Consider the following 14,619-nt stretch of genomic DNA (forward strand, 5'->3'; position numbering starts at 1 on the left):
TTTTGTGGTCAACACAGTCAAAAGCCTTCGTTAAATCAAAGAAAACACCTAGCGTTCGCAACCTTTTATTTAATCCGTCCAAAACCTCACAGAGAAAAGAGAATATAGCATTTTCAGTTGTTAAACCATTTCTAAAACCAAACTGAACATTTGACAGCAAATTATGTGAATTTAAATGCTCCAGTAACCTTGTATATACAACCTTCTCGATAACTTTAGCAAACACTGATGGCATAGAAATAGGTCTAAAATTGTCAACATTATCAATGTCTCCCTTTTTATAAAGTGGCTTCACTACCGAGTACTTTAATCGGTCAGGAAACCGACCACTCCTAAAGGAAAAGTTACAGATATGGCTGAGAACTGGGCTAACATACATAGAACAATACTTCAGTATTCTGCTAGATACCCGTCATATCCATAAGAGTTCTTGGTCTTTAGTGATTTAATTATTAACTCAATCTCCCTCTTGTCAGTATCATGGAGGAGCATTTCAGGTAACAGTCTCGGAACACTTTTTTCTAAGAGCGCTATATGATTCTCTGTTGGGACTAGGTTTCTATTTAGTTCACCTGCTATATTCAGAAAGTGATTATTAAATACTGTACATATATGCGACTTATCAGTAACACGGACATTCCCACTACGCACTGATTCTATGTCCTCAACCTGTCTCTGCAGACCAGCAACTTCCTTTACAACTGACCATATGGTTTTAATTTTATCCTGAGACTTAGCTATTCTATCTGCATACCACATACTTTTTGCCTTCCTAATAACATTTTTAAGCACCTTAAAATACTGTTTGTAATGGGCTGCTGCATTTAGATTTTGACTGTTTCTAACGTTTTGATATAATTGCCACTTTGTTCTACAAGATATTCTTATCCCTCTAGTCAGCCACCCAGGCTGCCTGTTTGTGCTAGTACCCTGTTTTAAACGTTCTAACGGAAAGCAACTTTCAAAGAGCATGAGAAAAGCATTATATTTATCGTCTACTGTATCAGCGCTATAAACATCTTGCCAATCTTGTTCCTTTATAAGGTTTACAAAGGTCTCTACAGCAACCGGATCAGCTTTCCTGAACAGCTGATGACTATATTTAACACGTGTTGCAGCATAAAAATCTTTTAAAGTTAAAATTTGCGCGTCATGATCTGAAAGGCCATTCACCTTTTTGCTAACAGAATGCCCTTCTAGTAATGAGGAATGAACAAAAATGTTGTCTATGGTTGTTCTACTGTTCCCTTGCACTCTCGTTGGAAAGAATACGGTTTGCAGGAGATTATATGAAGTAAAGAGGTCTACCAGCATCCTCTTCCTTGCACAATCACTTGTACAATTAATATTGAAGTTACCACATATAACTATCTTTTTGTATTTCCTATAAAGTGAACCAAGAACCACCTCTAGCTTTAGCAAAAATATTGTGAAATCGGAGTCTGGGGATCTATAAATAACAACAGTTACAAGTTTAGCTCCGTTAAATTTAACCACACCTGCACAACATTCAAACACCTTTTCAGTGCAGTACTTTGAAACATCAATTGACTCAAATGCGATGCCGTTTTTCACATACATGGCTACTCCCCCACACCGCAAAGAGCTCCTCGAAAAGCAGCCAGCCAACCTGTATCCTCGTAAAGGAAGCCCCTGAATTATCTCCTTATTTAAGAAGTGTTCAGATATACCAATAATTTCAGAGTCAACATCTATAAGCAGTTCACTAACTTTATCTCTAATACCTTGTATATTTTGATGAAATATACTAATTCCCTCATTACTCAGATACCTAAGTTTTGTCAAAAGTGATTCCCTTGTTAGAGAGACTTCCCTTAAGCAGGAATACCTACCAGCTGACTTCAGTCTAAAAATGGTGCAGCTCTAACACCCACTACTGTAGGAATTTTCCCATGAGTGATCCCACCAACCCCACCTATGCTGTCACCTATAAGCTTTGCCAACCTCCCCTTCCCATACCTGTTGAGGTGCAGGCCGTGTCTAGTGAAACCCGTCCTGCTGATAGACTCAACCGACACCACTGAAATGTGAACCATGCTTTCTGTCATCAGCGCACCCCAAGTCTCATGTTATTACGCCTGACGGCTGTATTAAGATGAGGCCGATCGTGATGCTGAAACAGTTCCACGAAATGCACATTCGTGTTGCCAGTCTGAGTGGCTATCTTTTCCAGGTCACCATCTATGTTATACTCCCCATCCCTATCAATACTATTACCAGCCCCACCCACAATCACTACCTGATCCTCTTTAGTAAAATCCCTACATAACCCCCCCCTATGTTAACAGTCACCTGAGCCAACCCTGCATTAGGCTTCACAATGCTGGTGACCTGGTACTCACTCCCCAGCACTTCCTGCAACTGCTGGCCTACACCTCTGCCATGAGAACTACCTAACAGCAGAACCTTCTTCTTCCTCTTCGACTTTGCAACTGTTCTAGCCACAGTAACTACTGAGGTCTGCTGCATACTTCCAACATCTACAGCTACTAGAGATTCCTCTCCACTAGACTCTGACAGTTGGTCATATCTATTGTAAACACCAATAGTAAAACTATCTGAAAATCTTCTTCTCCTAGCAGATCTCTTGCCAACAGCCAGCTCCCATTCCCCAACCCCCTTCTCCCTCCTCATCCTATCTAGCTCCTCCTGTGCGTTTTTCAACTGCACCTGAAGGACACAAATCTTACGCTCCTGCACCTCTATCAGTTTACTCTTGCTACATAACCTGCAGTTCCAGGAGAGGATCTCACCAGAATGCCCACTGGCTTCCCCACTGCATTCCCCCCAGTGAAAATACTTCGAACAAGTCTCACACCGCAGTCCACTACTCACGAACCTACGGCAAAGCCGACACTTCTCACTCATGGTAAAATTTTACTTTTTCTAAGTTCCGCTACTACAATAAGAAGATGTTAAAAACCTGACTACAATAATCACAAACTTACTCTACAAGGGAAGTAACTACTATTATTAACAGTATTAATAAACAACAAATGTGAATATAACAAAAGACTAATACAGAAAGAGAATCAAACGTCTAATGACACAGTAACGAAGCTGTAAACAGTTCCCAAAAGGTTCTTCTGAAATTATTTCACCAGAAAACACCAAGAACACCGGTTGAAGACTACTAAAGTTCCTAAACAAACTACTATACACAAACAATTAATTAGTACTTAGCTTTCGATGCGCCGCTACAGCTGCAACTGGTCAGCGCGGAATGTAAACACAGGCAAGAGGTTAAGTTGCTCGATACGAAACACTCACAAATATCAGGTCACAACACAAGAAAGGCAGAGGTGAATGAAGAAACCACTAATACGTCACTTATATAGTAAATATTATCACAAAAACCGTTAAAATATGTATCTGAAACCTAAAAATATATGAAAACTTAGAGAGCGATCTCACACGCATCTGTGACGCAGTTCGGCGCAAAAGACTAAACATCTGGATGGCGAAAAACTGGCAACTGCATCGTGACAACGCCCCCACACATTCATTCTACTTGATCCAAAATTTCTTGGCAAGCATGTAATTACAACCATTCGTCAACCTCCCTACTCTCCAGACACGGCTCCTTGTGGCTTCTGGTTGTTTCCAGAATTGAAGATGCCACTGGAAGGATCCTGTTTTGAGAGTAGAGAAGAGATCATGCGGAACACGATGACGGAGCTGAACACCATTCCAAAAGAATACTACCAGAGGCGTTTCTGGCAGTGGAAGGTTCGGTGGGCTAAGTGTGTGCATGCACAAGGGACCTACTTTGAAGATCCCAACCCCGTCAGGTATTCTAAATATGTTTCAGGTCAAAGGTAAGATACTTTTTAGACAAGCCTTGCATATTGGTATCAAAGAAATAGGCATCTGATACGGAAAATATGCACACTTTCTGACGCGCCAATTCCAGCTCTGGTAATTATCTAGTAGGAGCCGAAATGATGCAGAAACTAGCTATGGCTGCCAAAAGTAATTGTGCCAGAATAAAGAAATGGAATACAGAATGACCGAATGATAGGTCTACTGTTAGTGAGTATCAGGACAGGTTGAGACAGGAGTAACAAATAAGACTGGAGACCATGTACACAAAGAATGAACTCTTAAAATGCAATTTTGACAACAGTGAATGGAATACTGGGAGAAACAAAGAGACTAAGAAATGAAGGCTGGTAGAGCAGCAAATTTGTATTCCAGAATGAAATTTCCACTCTGCAGCAGAGTGTGTGCTGATATGAAACTTCCTGGCAGATTAAAACTGTGTGCCTGACTGAGACTCGTACTCGGGGCCTTTGTAGGCAAGTGCTCTACCAACTGAGTCACCCAAACATGACTCACGACCCGTCCTCACAGCTCTAATTCTGCCAGTACCTCGTCTCCTACCTTCCAAACTTTACAGAAGCTCTCGTGTGAAACTTGCACAACTAACGCTCATGGAAAAAAAGATATTGCACAGATATGGCTTAGCCACGGCCTGGAGAATGTTTCCAGAATAAAATTTCCAGTCTGCAGCGGAGTGTGAGCTGATACGAAAGGCAAAGGTTCGAGTCTCAGTCTGGCACACAGTTTTAACCTGCCAGGAAGTTTCAGATTCATATTGTTGAGAAGTAGGTCGGAGAGTGTTGCGGACATTATACAGCTTTTGGGGTAGACGTCATTAAAACAAAGGTGTTTCTCATTGCAATGGGATCTTCTCATGAAATTTCAATCATCAATTTTCTGCTTCGAAAACAAAAACTTTTCTTGGGTGCCGACGTTACATAGGGAGAAACAGTCATCATCAATAAAATACACGAAACCGGAGCTCGTACAGAAAGATACAGGTGTTCGTTTCTTCTGCACGCTGTTCAAGATTCGAATTATTGTGAAAATGGTTTGATGAATTCTTTCAGGCACTTAGGCGTGATTTTCAGAGTATAGATGTAGATGATGACTACACAAACAGTGCACCAGAAAAAGGAAGCAAGACAGTGAAGTGCTTACAGCATATAACAATATCAAATTAGGCATTATATAACGAAAAGAGAACAGAGGCAGCAAGGGTATGTAGGATCTAAAAAAGGGAAATACTAAGGAGAAAGATAGAGATGGAAGAGCACTATCAAAGGAATGAAAACAGAAAATCTTACAAGAAAATTAAAAAAAGGTATTCCAGAATATAGACCGGAAACAGCAGAACGTAAGGACAAAGATGGAAATTTACTGACAGATAAACAATATGTTCTCTGGATCAGTGGTTGTCAAACTTTTCTGCTCAAGCGCCAATACTGACCTTGGGAAGCAGAATGTCAGACCACATACACATTGATTTTACAATTAACTGGTTAGCTACATAAATTAGTATGTCAAGAGACCCCTACAAACTAGCTATACTTAAGAGCACAATAAGTTAGCTGCTGGCTCCCAAGCTCTGATCCTTACGTTGGCAACATTTGGAACACTTCGCATTGACTGGTCTCAGTTTCAGATTCCTGCCAACCTCAGTGGCCCAAGATTTGTGACACCGAAATTGGCTGACGAAGTGGTGGTGTGCTGTCTGTGAGCGAATGATTGATTAATAACAGTTATTGTATTTAAATGCAGTATGAGACACGATCGCAGGTTGTTTATTAAATGTTTTGAATATCATTTTTCTTTTAGTCTTTGAGTTGTATTAAGACAGCTTTAATTTAGTTTTATGCTCCTTGCTACAAATATGTTGCACATTTGAAGGTGACTGTCCCTATAATGTGAATTCATGAATCCATGTTACTTCCATTTCAAATTTGTACCACAGCAGCTGACCATTACAGACAAGAAAACATGTCCCCTTACCCTGCAATAATACATCTATCTTCCACTGCATTTGTCAGTGCATTTTATCGCTGTGGTATGCCGATTGGGCTACACTTACGGACAACAAGCTTCGGGCCTTGAAACCTCTTCCCACGGCTTGGACGACCTCTTCTCGGCGGGAGGAGGTCGTTTTGGCCCAGTTATTAATTGGACACTGCCGGTTCAGCCATCGCCATCTGCTGACGGCTGCGCTGGCGCCGTTCTGCCCATGTGGGCAATTGCTGACGGTATACCACATTTTAACGTCCTGTCCAAATTTTAATACACTGCGCGTTGATCTTGGCCTGCCATGTACTCTGGATGCCATTTTAGCGGATGACCCAGGAGCAGCAGCTCGCGTTCTTCGTTTTATCCACTTGACAAACCTGGCTAAGGGCATTTGATTATGCTGTTTTTTTAATCCTATGCCTGTTAATATTTCTTTTATAGTGTTGTCCCTTTTAGTTGCTGTTTTAACCTTGTGCCTCACGGTGCATTCCTAACTTAGTCTGGGCGCTTTAACTTCCACTGTATCTAGCTTCGCATCTAAAGAGACCAGTCAACTTTTTGCTCCCAAATATAATTCCTCCAGTACATTTTTGTTTTGACATAGGAATCAGCTACAGCCAACAGTTGTACAAATGGTAAAATCATCAATTAAAATCAAGCACATCTTAAAAATATTACTCTGCTGGGATTTTTGTTTGTTACTGAGCAGGAACGCCTCCTCAGAAGCTATTAACATTAGTTGACATTTTAGAATTCAACTGTTAATTGCTTGATGCCTGTTGTTGTAAAATACAGCTGAGAAGAGTGGGCTGCACAAATAGTTGATTCAGGCCATATGCAGCCAATGGGCCACAGTTTGATGAGCACTGTTCTGGACAGATGGAGAGAATTCTGGAGGGCAATCCCACCAAGAATGAGCAGCCACTCTATGGCACTGCATGTCCAGAGACAGGAAGTATTGCACTCTTTGAGAAACTACAGAGCATCAGGAGCTGAGGGAATAATGGCAGAACTGTTGAAAAAATGGGAGACTGGTCTCTAAGCGAATCCAAAAACTTGCCAGTGTTATATGGAATCAGGAAAAAATCCCAGAAGAGTGGACCTTAGATGTAATCCAACCAATACATAAGAATGGAGACAAGACTTGTTCAAATTACCCTCCTGAGTATAAAATATAAGATTCTCTCTAGTATTATTTACAACAGGCCATTTCTATACGTAGAAGAGATTCTGGGACAATGTCAGTGTGGATTTCAGCCTAATGGGTCAACAGAAGGTCAGATATTTGTATTGAGGCAAATACATGAAAAGGCATGTGTATAATAATGAGCTTTGTAACCTTCATGTAGACTTCATCAGGCCTTAGATAGTCTCATAAAACAAAAAATTAATATGCTACTGCTTGGTATACCATCTAAGCATGTTTAACCTATTCAAGCAACATTGGCTGGTTGCAAGGCTGCAGTGTGATTGGATGCAGAACTCAGGAAATGGTTCAGCATTAGTAAAGGAGCCAGACAAGGGGATACCCTCATTACAAGCTTTTTAATCTGTCGCTTGAAGCAGTTTTTTGAAAACTTTGAAAATCTGGTTACATAGGCACAAAGTCACCCAGATATGTGCATTTGCTGATGTAAAAATTATTAAAAGAGTGGTAGTTTCATTAGAGAGAACTATAGATGATCGGAAAGAACCCACACTACCTAGAGACCTTGTATTAATGAAATGAAGACTAAGTACAAGAATGTCACCAGGAAGAAAAATAACCTGATTAAACTGTCAGCAGCTGGTTTCAGATTTGAACAAGTGTTGAACTTTCAGTATCTGGGATCTGATATTAATGAGACAAATTTGCATGTTAACTGAAATAAAACTGCACATCCTAAGTGTAATAGATGCTTCCATACATTTAAGAAATTGTTGGCATCTACATTACTAAATAAACTGCAAATTTATAAGTTTATGACCAGGCCAGTTGTAACCTCCAGCTATACTAACAAGTACTGATGAGCAGCAGCACAGGACATAGGATGTAAAGGTTGGGCTTTGTATGGTACGGTTATCAATGTTCGAGGAACTATATGTACCTCCCATGACTCCTTTGTCAATTCCTCAGGTTCGCTTCCAGTGTGGAGCAAAGAGAGTATGATGATGAAGGGAGAAATGAAAATGCAGGAACTGTGGTGACAGCACATTCCACATATTGAAGAAAAAAAGGTGTAAAAATCTCTTCAACCCCCCAACATTTACAACTTCATTTGCTGCAACACTTACAAAGCAACCTGAAAGTGTAAGTGCCTATACACAAACATCACCAGAAGGTTCTCACAAAAATGTATCTTGCATATGCATCTGCAAAAGCAAAATTTCGGATGAAACTGTTGCTGTCTCTACACGAACTCTAACAATAAGCAACACTATAGTCCCTGCCGTTAATACCGCGTTGGAATTGAAATCACTGAAAAAATTTCCTCAGCCTGAACCAGTGTCATCAAATCTGAAGGGGAAGATTAAGGCAAAGTATAATGTCAAGAAGGTGGAATCAAATAAAATGAACCCTAAGATACTCAAAAACTCAGATAATGATTTCTCGATCATGCACTTTGAAGTCTGCTTATATGAACCCTCTGTTCAAAGGAGATCCCTGTGCCTGTTTGTTAAAAAACACACTTCAAACATCCTGATGCCCCTGTGCTGCCTCTCTTGAAAAGATGACCTCAGTGGTGAAAGCACTAAAAGGCAGAGTAGTTATCTTTGTGAATGACGCCATTCCACTTCCGTCCCTCTTAGAACAGCTATTCAGGCAGTTGCTGTCAATGTGCACATTCTATTCAAAGTTACATTTTGTAATGTATCTGTCACCCAAGAAAGTTTTTGGATAAAAGGGTTCTTTGTAACCTGTCCTCATAACTCTCGCAACCATTCCTACTTGTAGGAGATTTTAATGTGCTACGGCAACCTGTAGTGGCCTGCCCCAGGGGTTGAATTACCAAAAACCTCATTTTGTCGGTAGAATTATGCCTTCTTAACCCTAGTGGCAGCATACACTTAGGCACTGCAATGGGGTTATTGTCTGTCATAGATCCTGCTTTCTGTCATCCTGCTCTTATAGATGTTGCTCAATGACTTGTGTTCAAGTGATGACTTCCTTATCTGGATCCTCCTCTCAGATGGAGCTATCGCTGAAATGAAGCATCTTGGAAGCTTAGCAGAGTAAACTGGATGCTGTACAGCCAACTAGCTGTTTTTGAGCACAGATACAGAGTCCAGATCTGGGTGGATCACATTATCAGTGTGATCTGCCATGCTGCTGATGGATGTATCCCAAAGTCCTCAGCCCGAGTTCAAAGGCAGAATATCCCATGGTGGAATGACAAGTGTCACCCCATAATCAGGTTTAGACTCATAGCCTTGCAATGGTTCCAGTGTCAATAATTGGCCCAGTAGTTACTGTAGCATGGCCATTACTAGCTTGTAGGGGGGGGGGGGGGACACTGTGATGCATTGTCACCCAGTGCCAGACTCATTCAACCCTCGACAACATACCCCACTGGAGGTGGAAATACTACAATCTTTCCTCCACAGTCAGCACCACATAGGTATAGCCTTCAATCTTGAGAGGTCCTATGACTCCTTGGAAGTATCACATCCTAGAACAGCTCCATGACTGGGACTTCTGAGGGCAACTACGAATATTCATGTAGTCCTTCCTTTCCAGATTTTTTTTTTTTTTTTTTTATCATGTCAGTGTTATTCTTTCCAAACAAAAGAATGATGTCTTTAAGGGATCTTTTCAAGTGTGACTGTGCTATTGCCATCAAAGGCATTATGTCCACAGTTAAGTTTCCTGTTCAATGTTCACTGCTTTTGGACAATTTTGCCATATTATGTCCCTGTTCAAACCTTACAATGACCATACATCAGCTGCATCTCACAATAAGATAGCTAGAGGAGTAGACAGCCACCACAGGTTTTTAATTTTATTCTGAGAAATATGTTCCTATTAATTTTAATTCCTCTTGCCACCCTTTTAACATGCCTGGTGTCAAAATGAGGGACCTTGTTCTCAATTTTGAATTGTGGTTTATTAGTCTCATAACGTACATAATCTAAATCATTTGATTTAGGTACAGGAGACACATCAAAATTTTGCTAAAGTTTTACCATATACATACAACACCTGATTTTAACAAATGGTACCATAACAATAATACAATATAAAAATACACATACAATAAAAAACTAACAGTTAATTACAACAACTGATTTTAACAAATGGTGTCATAATAGTAATACAATTTTTTTACACATACAATAAAAGACTAACAATTAATTACCCCTTGCTCAAATTATCATGTCATCCTCTATGAATTCTTCTACTGAATAGTAGCATTTATCCCACAGAATCTGCTGTAGCCTTATTTTTAGACACTCTGGCTTCATATTAAATATATTTTTGCCCATTAGCTTGTTATATATTTTCATCCCCATATACTGTGGAGTTCGTGCATATAATTTCAAATGGTGTGTGGGTAACATAAAATTATTTTTATTTCTTGTGTTGTACGTGTGGTTAAAATGATTTTCCTCAAATAATTTTTGTCTGCTGTGTACAAAGATTATAATTTCATAAATGTATATGGAGGGAACTGTTAGGATTTGCAGGTTCCGAAATAATGGGCAACAAGATTCTGTTTGTTGTGCACTACACATGTATCTTATAATTTTCTTTTGGAGTTTCAGTATTCGAGATACACTACTTGAATTTCCCCAAAAAATGATACCATACCTAATGACAGATTCAAAATAACTAAGATATGCTATTTTTCGTGTACTCACGTCAGTAGTTTGCTAGTATTTGCATCGCAAATGCAAAGCTGCTTAGTTTATTTGATAGGAACTCAATATGTGTACTCCAGTTTAAGGTGTCCACATTTAGTCCTAGGAATTTGACTGTGTTAACTTCTTCCATAGGATGATTGTGATGATGTATTTTAAGATCCACACATTTCAAATGTTTAGTTTTGAAATGTACCACATTGGTTTTCGCAATGTTCAGTTTCAAGCCATTTAACTGGAACCAGTTTTCTAGAGTACCCATTGTGCTCACAGTGGTGCTCTGAATTTTTTCTGCATCATCTTGAATTAAAACAGAAGTGTCATCCGCAAACAGAACTGACGGGGAATTTATATTTATGGGCAAGTCATTTACATAGAATAGGAACAGGATTGGCCCCAAAATGGAGCCTTGAGGCACACCTTGTGATACTGTACTCCATTTAGAATAATAATTCACTGCATTTGATGTGACACTTACCCTTTGCTTTCTGTTGTGCAAGTATGATGTGAGCCATTTCAGAGCTTTGTCCTTAATCCCATATTTGTTTAATTTGTAGATAAGCAAGTCATGGTTCACAGAGTCAAATGCTTTTGAAAGATCGCAGAAGATACCTGCAACTTTACTCCTCTGATCCAATGATTTGCATATCTTCTCAATAAAGTTATTTACTGCATCCAGTGTGTTTTTTCCTTGTTAGAATCCAAATTGGGTACTTACAATAATATCATTTTTTACGATAAAATTTTTGATCTGATTTGCAACTACTTTCTCTAACACTTTTGACAGGATTGGGAGAATAGAAATAGGGCGATAGTTTCCCACATCTTCCCTCAACCCTTTCTTGAACAGAGGTCTCACTTCGGTGTATTTTAACACATCAGGAAAGCACCCCTGTTCAAAAGATTATTTTAGCTAGCGGGGGTGCTATTATGTCATATACTGCTTTAATCACTTTACTTGGTGTCCCATCCCACCCAGCAGAATTTTTATTTTTTAATGACAATATAACATTTTTCACATCCTTTATTGTGACTTTTTTAAAATCTGTGAGATACTCAGCTTCTTGGTCGAGTCCAAAGGGATTTACTTTACTCTGATATCCTACTACATCAACTTCTGACTTCGCTACATCTATGAAGAATTCATTTAAACACTGATATTTGAGCTGGGTTTACAACAACATTATCATCTACTTTAATCTTAGTTACTTCATTACTACTGGCTTTAACACCTAACTCTGATTTGACAACAGACCACACTGCCTTTGTCTTACTATTATGTTGTAAAATAAACTTATTGTTTGCCATTTGTTTTGCTGCCTTTACAACTTTTTTGAAGATGGCTTTATAATGTTTCACATACACAGTAAAATGTCTGTTTTTGTTATATTTCAGTTCATTATGTAGTTGCCTCTTTCTGGCACTAGAAATTTTTATACCCTGAGTTATCCATTTAATCTTCCTAGTTGTTTTGTTACATTTGGCTTTAATTGGAAAAGTTTCATTAAATATTTCAAGAAAGCTACCATGAAATTTGTTAAAGTTAGTACTACTTGAGATACAGCTGTCATAAGGCCATTCAACCTCTCTTAACTTATTGCTAAATATAGTTAGGTTTTTTTCATTGAAGTTCCTTTTCATGTGACTTTTGTTACATGAAATTTCTTTATAGAGTTTTGGTAGTTCAATGAATAATGCGGAGTGGTTAGAGATTCCTAAATCCAAGCAAAATTTATTAACATCTTCAAACACATAATTTGTTAAAATATTATCAATACAGGTCGCTGACTGTGCATTTATTCTAGTGGGTTGCATGAAGTTTGCTTTGAAGCCAAAGTTTTTTATTAAGTCATTGAATTTGGACACACCATTGTCAGCTATGATATTAATATTGAAATCAGCAGCTATTATAATATTTTTCCTTTTTTCTTTATTAAGATTTTCAAGAAGGCACTTAAATTTGAGCAGGGAAGCTTCAATTGTAGTTTTGTCTGGTACTCTGTGAATAGGAACTACTAAGACATTTAGGTCCCTTAACTCGATACAACAGCTTTCAAATATACATTCTTCATTCAAATGATTAAAATCGTTCCTTACTTCATATTTCATGTCAGAATGATTAAGTACGCAAGAACCTCCACATGATTTCTCCCGTCTACAAAAACTGTTAGCTAATTTGAAATTTTAGAGTTTATTAATAATTTTAATATTAACACATGTAAGCCAGTGTTCATTGAGACAGATAACTTTAATATTTTTAAATTCTGAAAGAATAATTTGTAAGTCGTCAAGTTTATGATTTTTGTTTGAAAATGCGGCACTGAGACTGTCTATATTCAAGAGCATTATACTCTTTTTTTATTTATGGGTTCAGGCATAGGCCTACATTTTCTTGGGTACTGTTTCAGTCTCGCTGTTTTTGTTAGCAAACACTGTTTCCCATCCCCATCATTACTTACAAGTTTCCCTTATTATTCAGAATTTTACATGTATCAGCGAACATTTTGCTGAGAATTCTGGATCCTAGCCTATTTAAATGAAGACCGTCTTTACCCAAGCATTTATTGTTTAAGAACTTGTTCGGATTTATAAAGACAGCTCCTAGATTGTTACAGATTTCGTTTACATCACGGTTTATTCTGTCTATATATTGATCACTGATGGATCATCTGTATACAATACCACTTACTACAATTCTAGATGATTTGTAGAGATTACTGGCTGATCGAATTAAGTTTTTTGTTTCACTTACAATTTCCTCTTCAGTGTTGCTTCTAAGAGAATTTGTACCTACGTGAATGAAGACTCCTTTATAATTCTTCCGAGAAGCCTCTGCTGGACCATTCTGTGACCTATGTATGTTGCTGAAGTGTTTCGTCAACTGGTGAGTCTTGATTCCTGGGCGAACATCTACTTTGCATTTTGGCACTACCACATTTTTGAGCAGAGAATCGCCAATAACAAGGAAGTCACTTGTTTCGTTTTGTTTTTCGTTACTCAGGCGCTTCGAATTCTTTTTACTGTATGTTACACTTGTCCACTTATATTTGTTTTCGGTTTTTGACACTTTCGCGTGGGTTTCTTCCGTAGGTGCAGCAGAATCGTCGTTCAAGGGAACAGATGTATCGTTCCGCCTGTTTTGATATCTTCATCTATCGCCTCAACTGTTTTGCAAGTTCAGTGACAGTATAACATTACCATAGCATACTTAATAATTTTCAAAAGTTTTCTTTCACATTTTATAGTAATTTCAGATAATTAATATACATTTTGTCATTTCATTGTTAATGCTAATTATTTAAAATTTTGTAACACAGACTTATTGCAAATCATTTAAAAACAATGTTGTAAAGAATGTAGTAGACATGCTGGTATAGTCAGGGCATTTGCTATGTATAACAGCAATGTCTAACCAAGGATAATGTTGGCATGGCACTAACATTGCTGATACAAGGAAGCACATGCACAGAGTTGTTATAGGCTAGCAGTGAGGGAGGTTGGACATGTGTAACTGTAAAAGCACATGCAAAATTAAGTGTGTAAACTTTGTGGTGCTGAAATGTCAGGTACAGTTTTGTGAAGATAAGAAGTAATAGTATGGGCCACAGCACAATAACAATTTGGGAAGAGTTCCACAAGTATCAACAGAAGAAGAATAGTGTGTGGCTAAATATGTTTAATTCTGCTCATAAAGAGAAGAAGACCATTTTGACTAATAATTGCCATCAAACCCTTATGTCACACTTACAGCAGCTCCACCTGTGAGTGAGGCTGTGCCATTACAGAAATTACCAGCGTAATTGGTTCATTTTCCTGAGCATTACAATTTTTGGCTAATTTTAATTCTGACACAATGATAATCATTTTCAGCACCACCAACAATAGGATCCTGTTCCTAACATTGTAATAACTGAGTGCCACATTGATGAAAATGAT

This window comes from Schistocerca cancellata, chromosome 9, assembly GCF_023864275.1.
Source record: "Schistocerca cancellata isolate TAMUIC-IGC-003103 chromosome 9, iqSchCanc2.1, whole genome shotgun sequence".
NCBI lineage: Eukaryota > Metazoa > Arthropoda > Insecta > Orthoptera > Acrididae > Schistocerca > Schistocerca cancellata.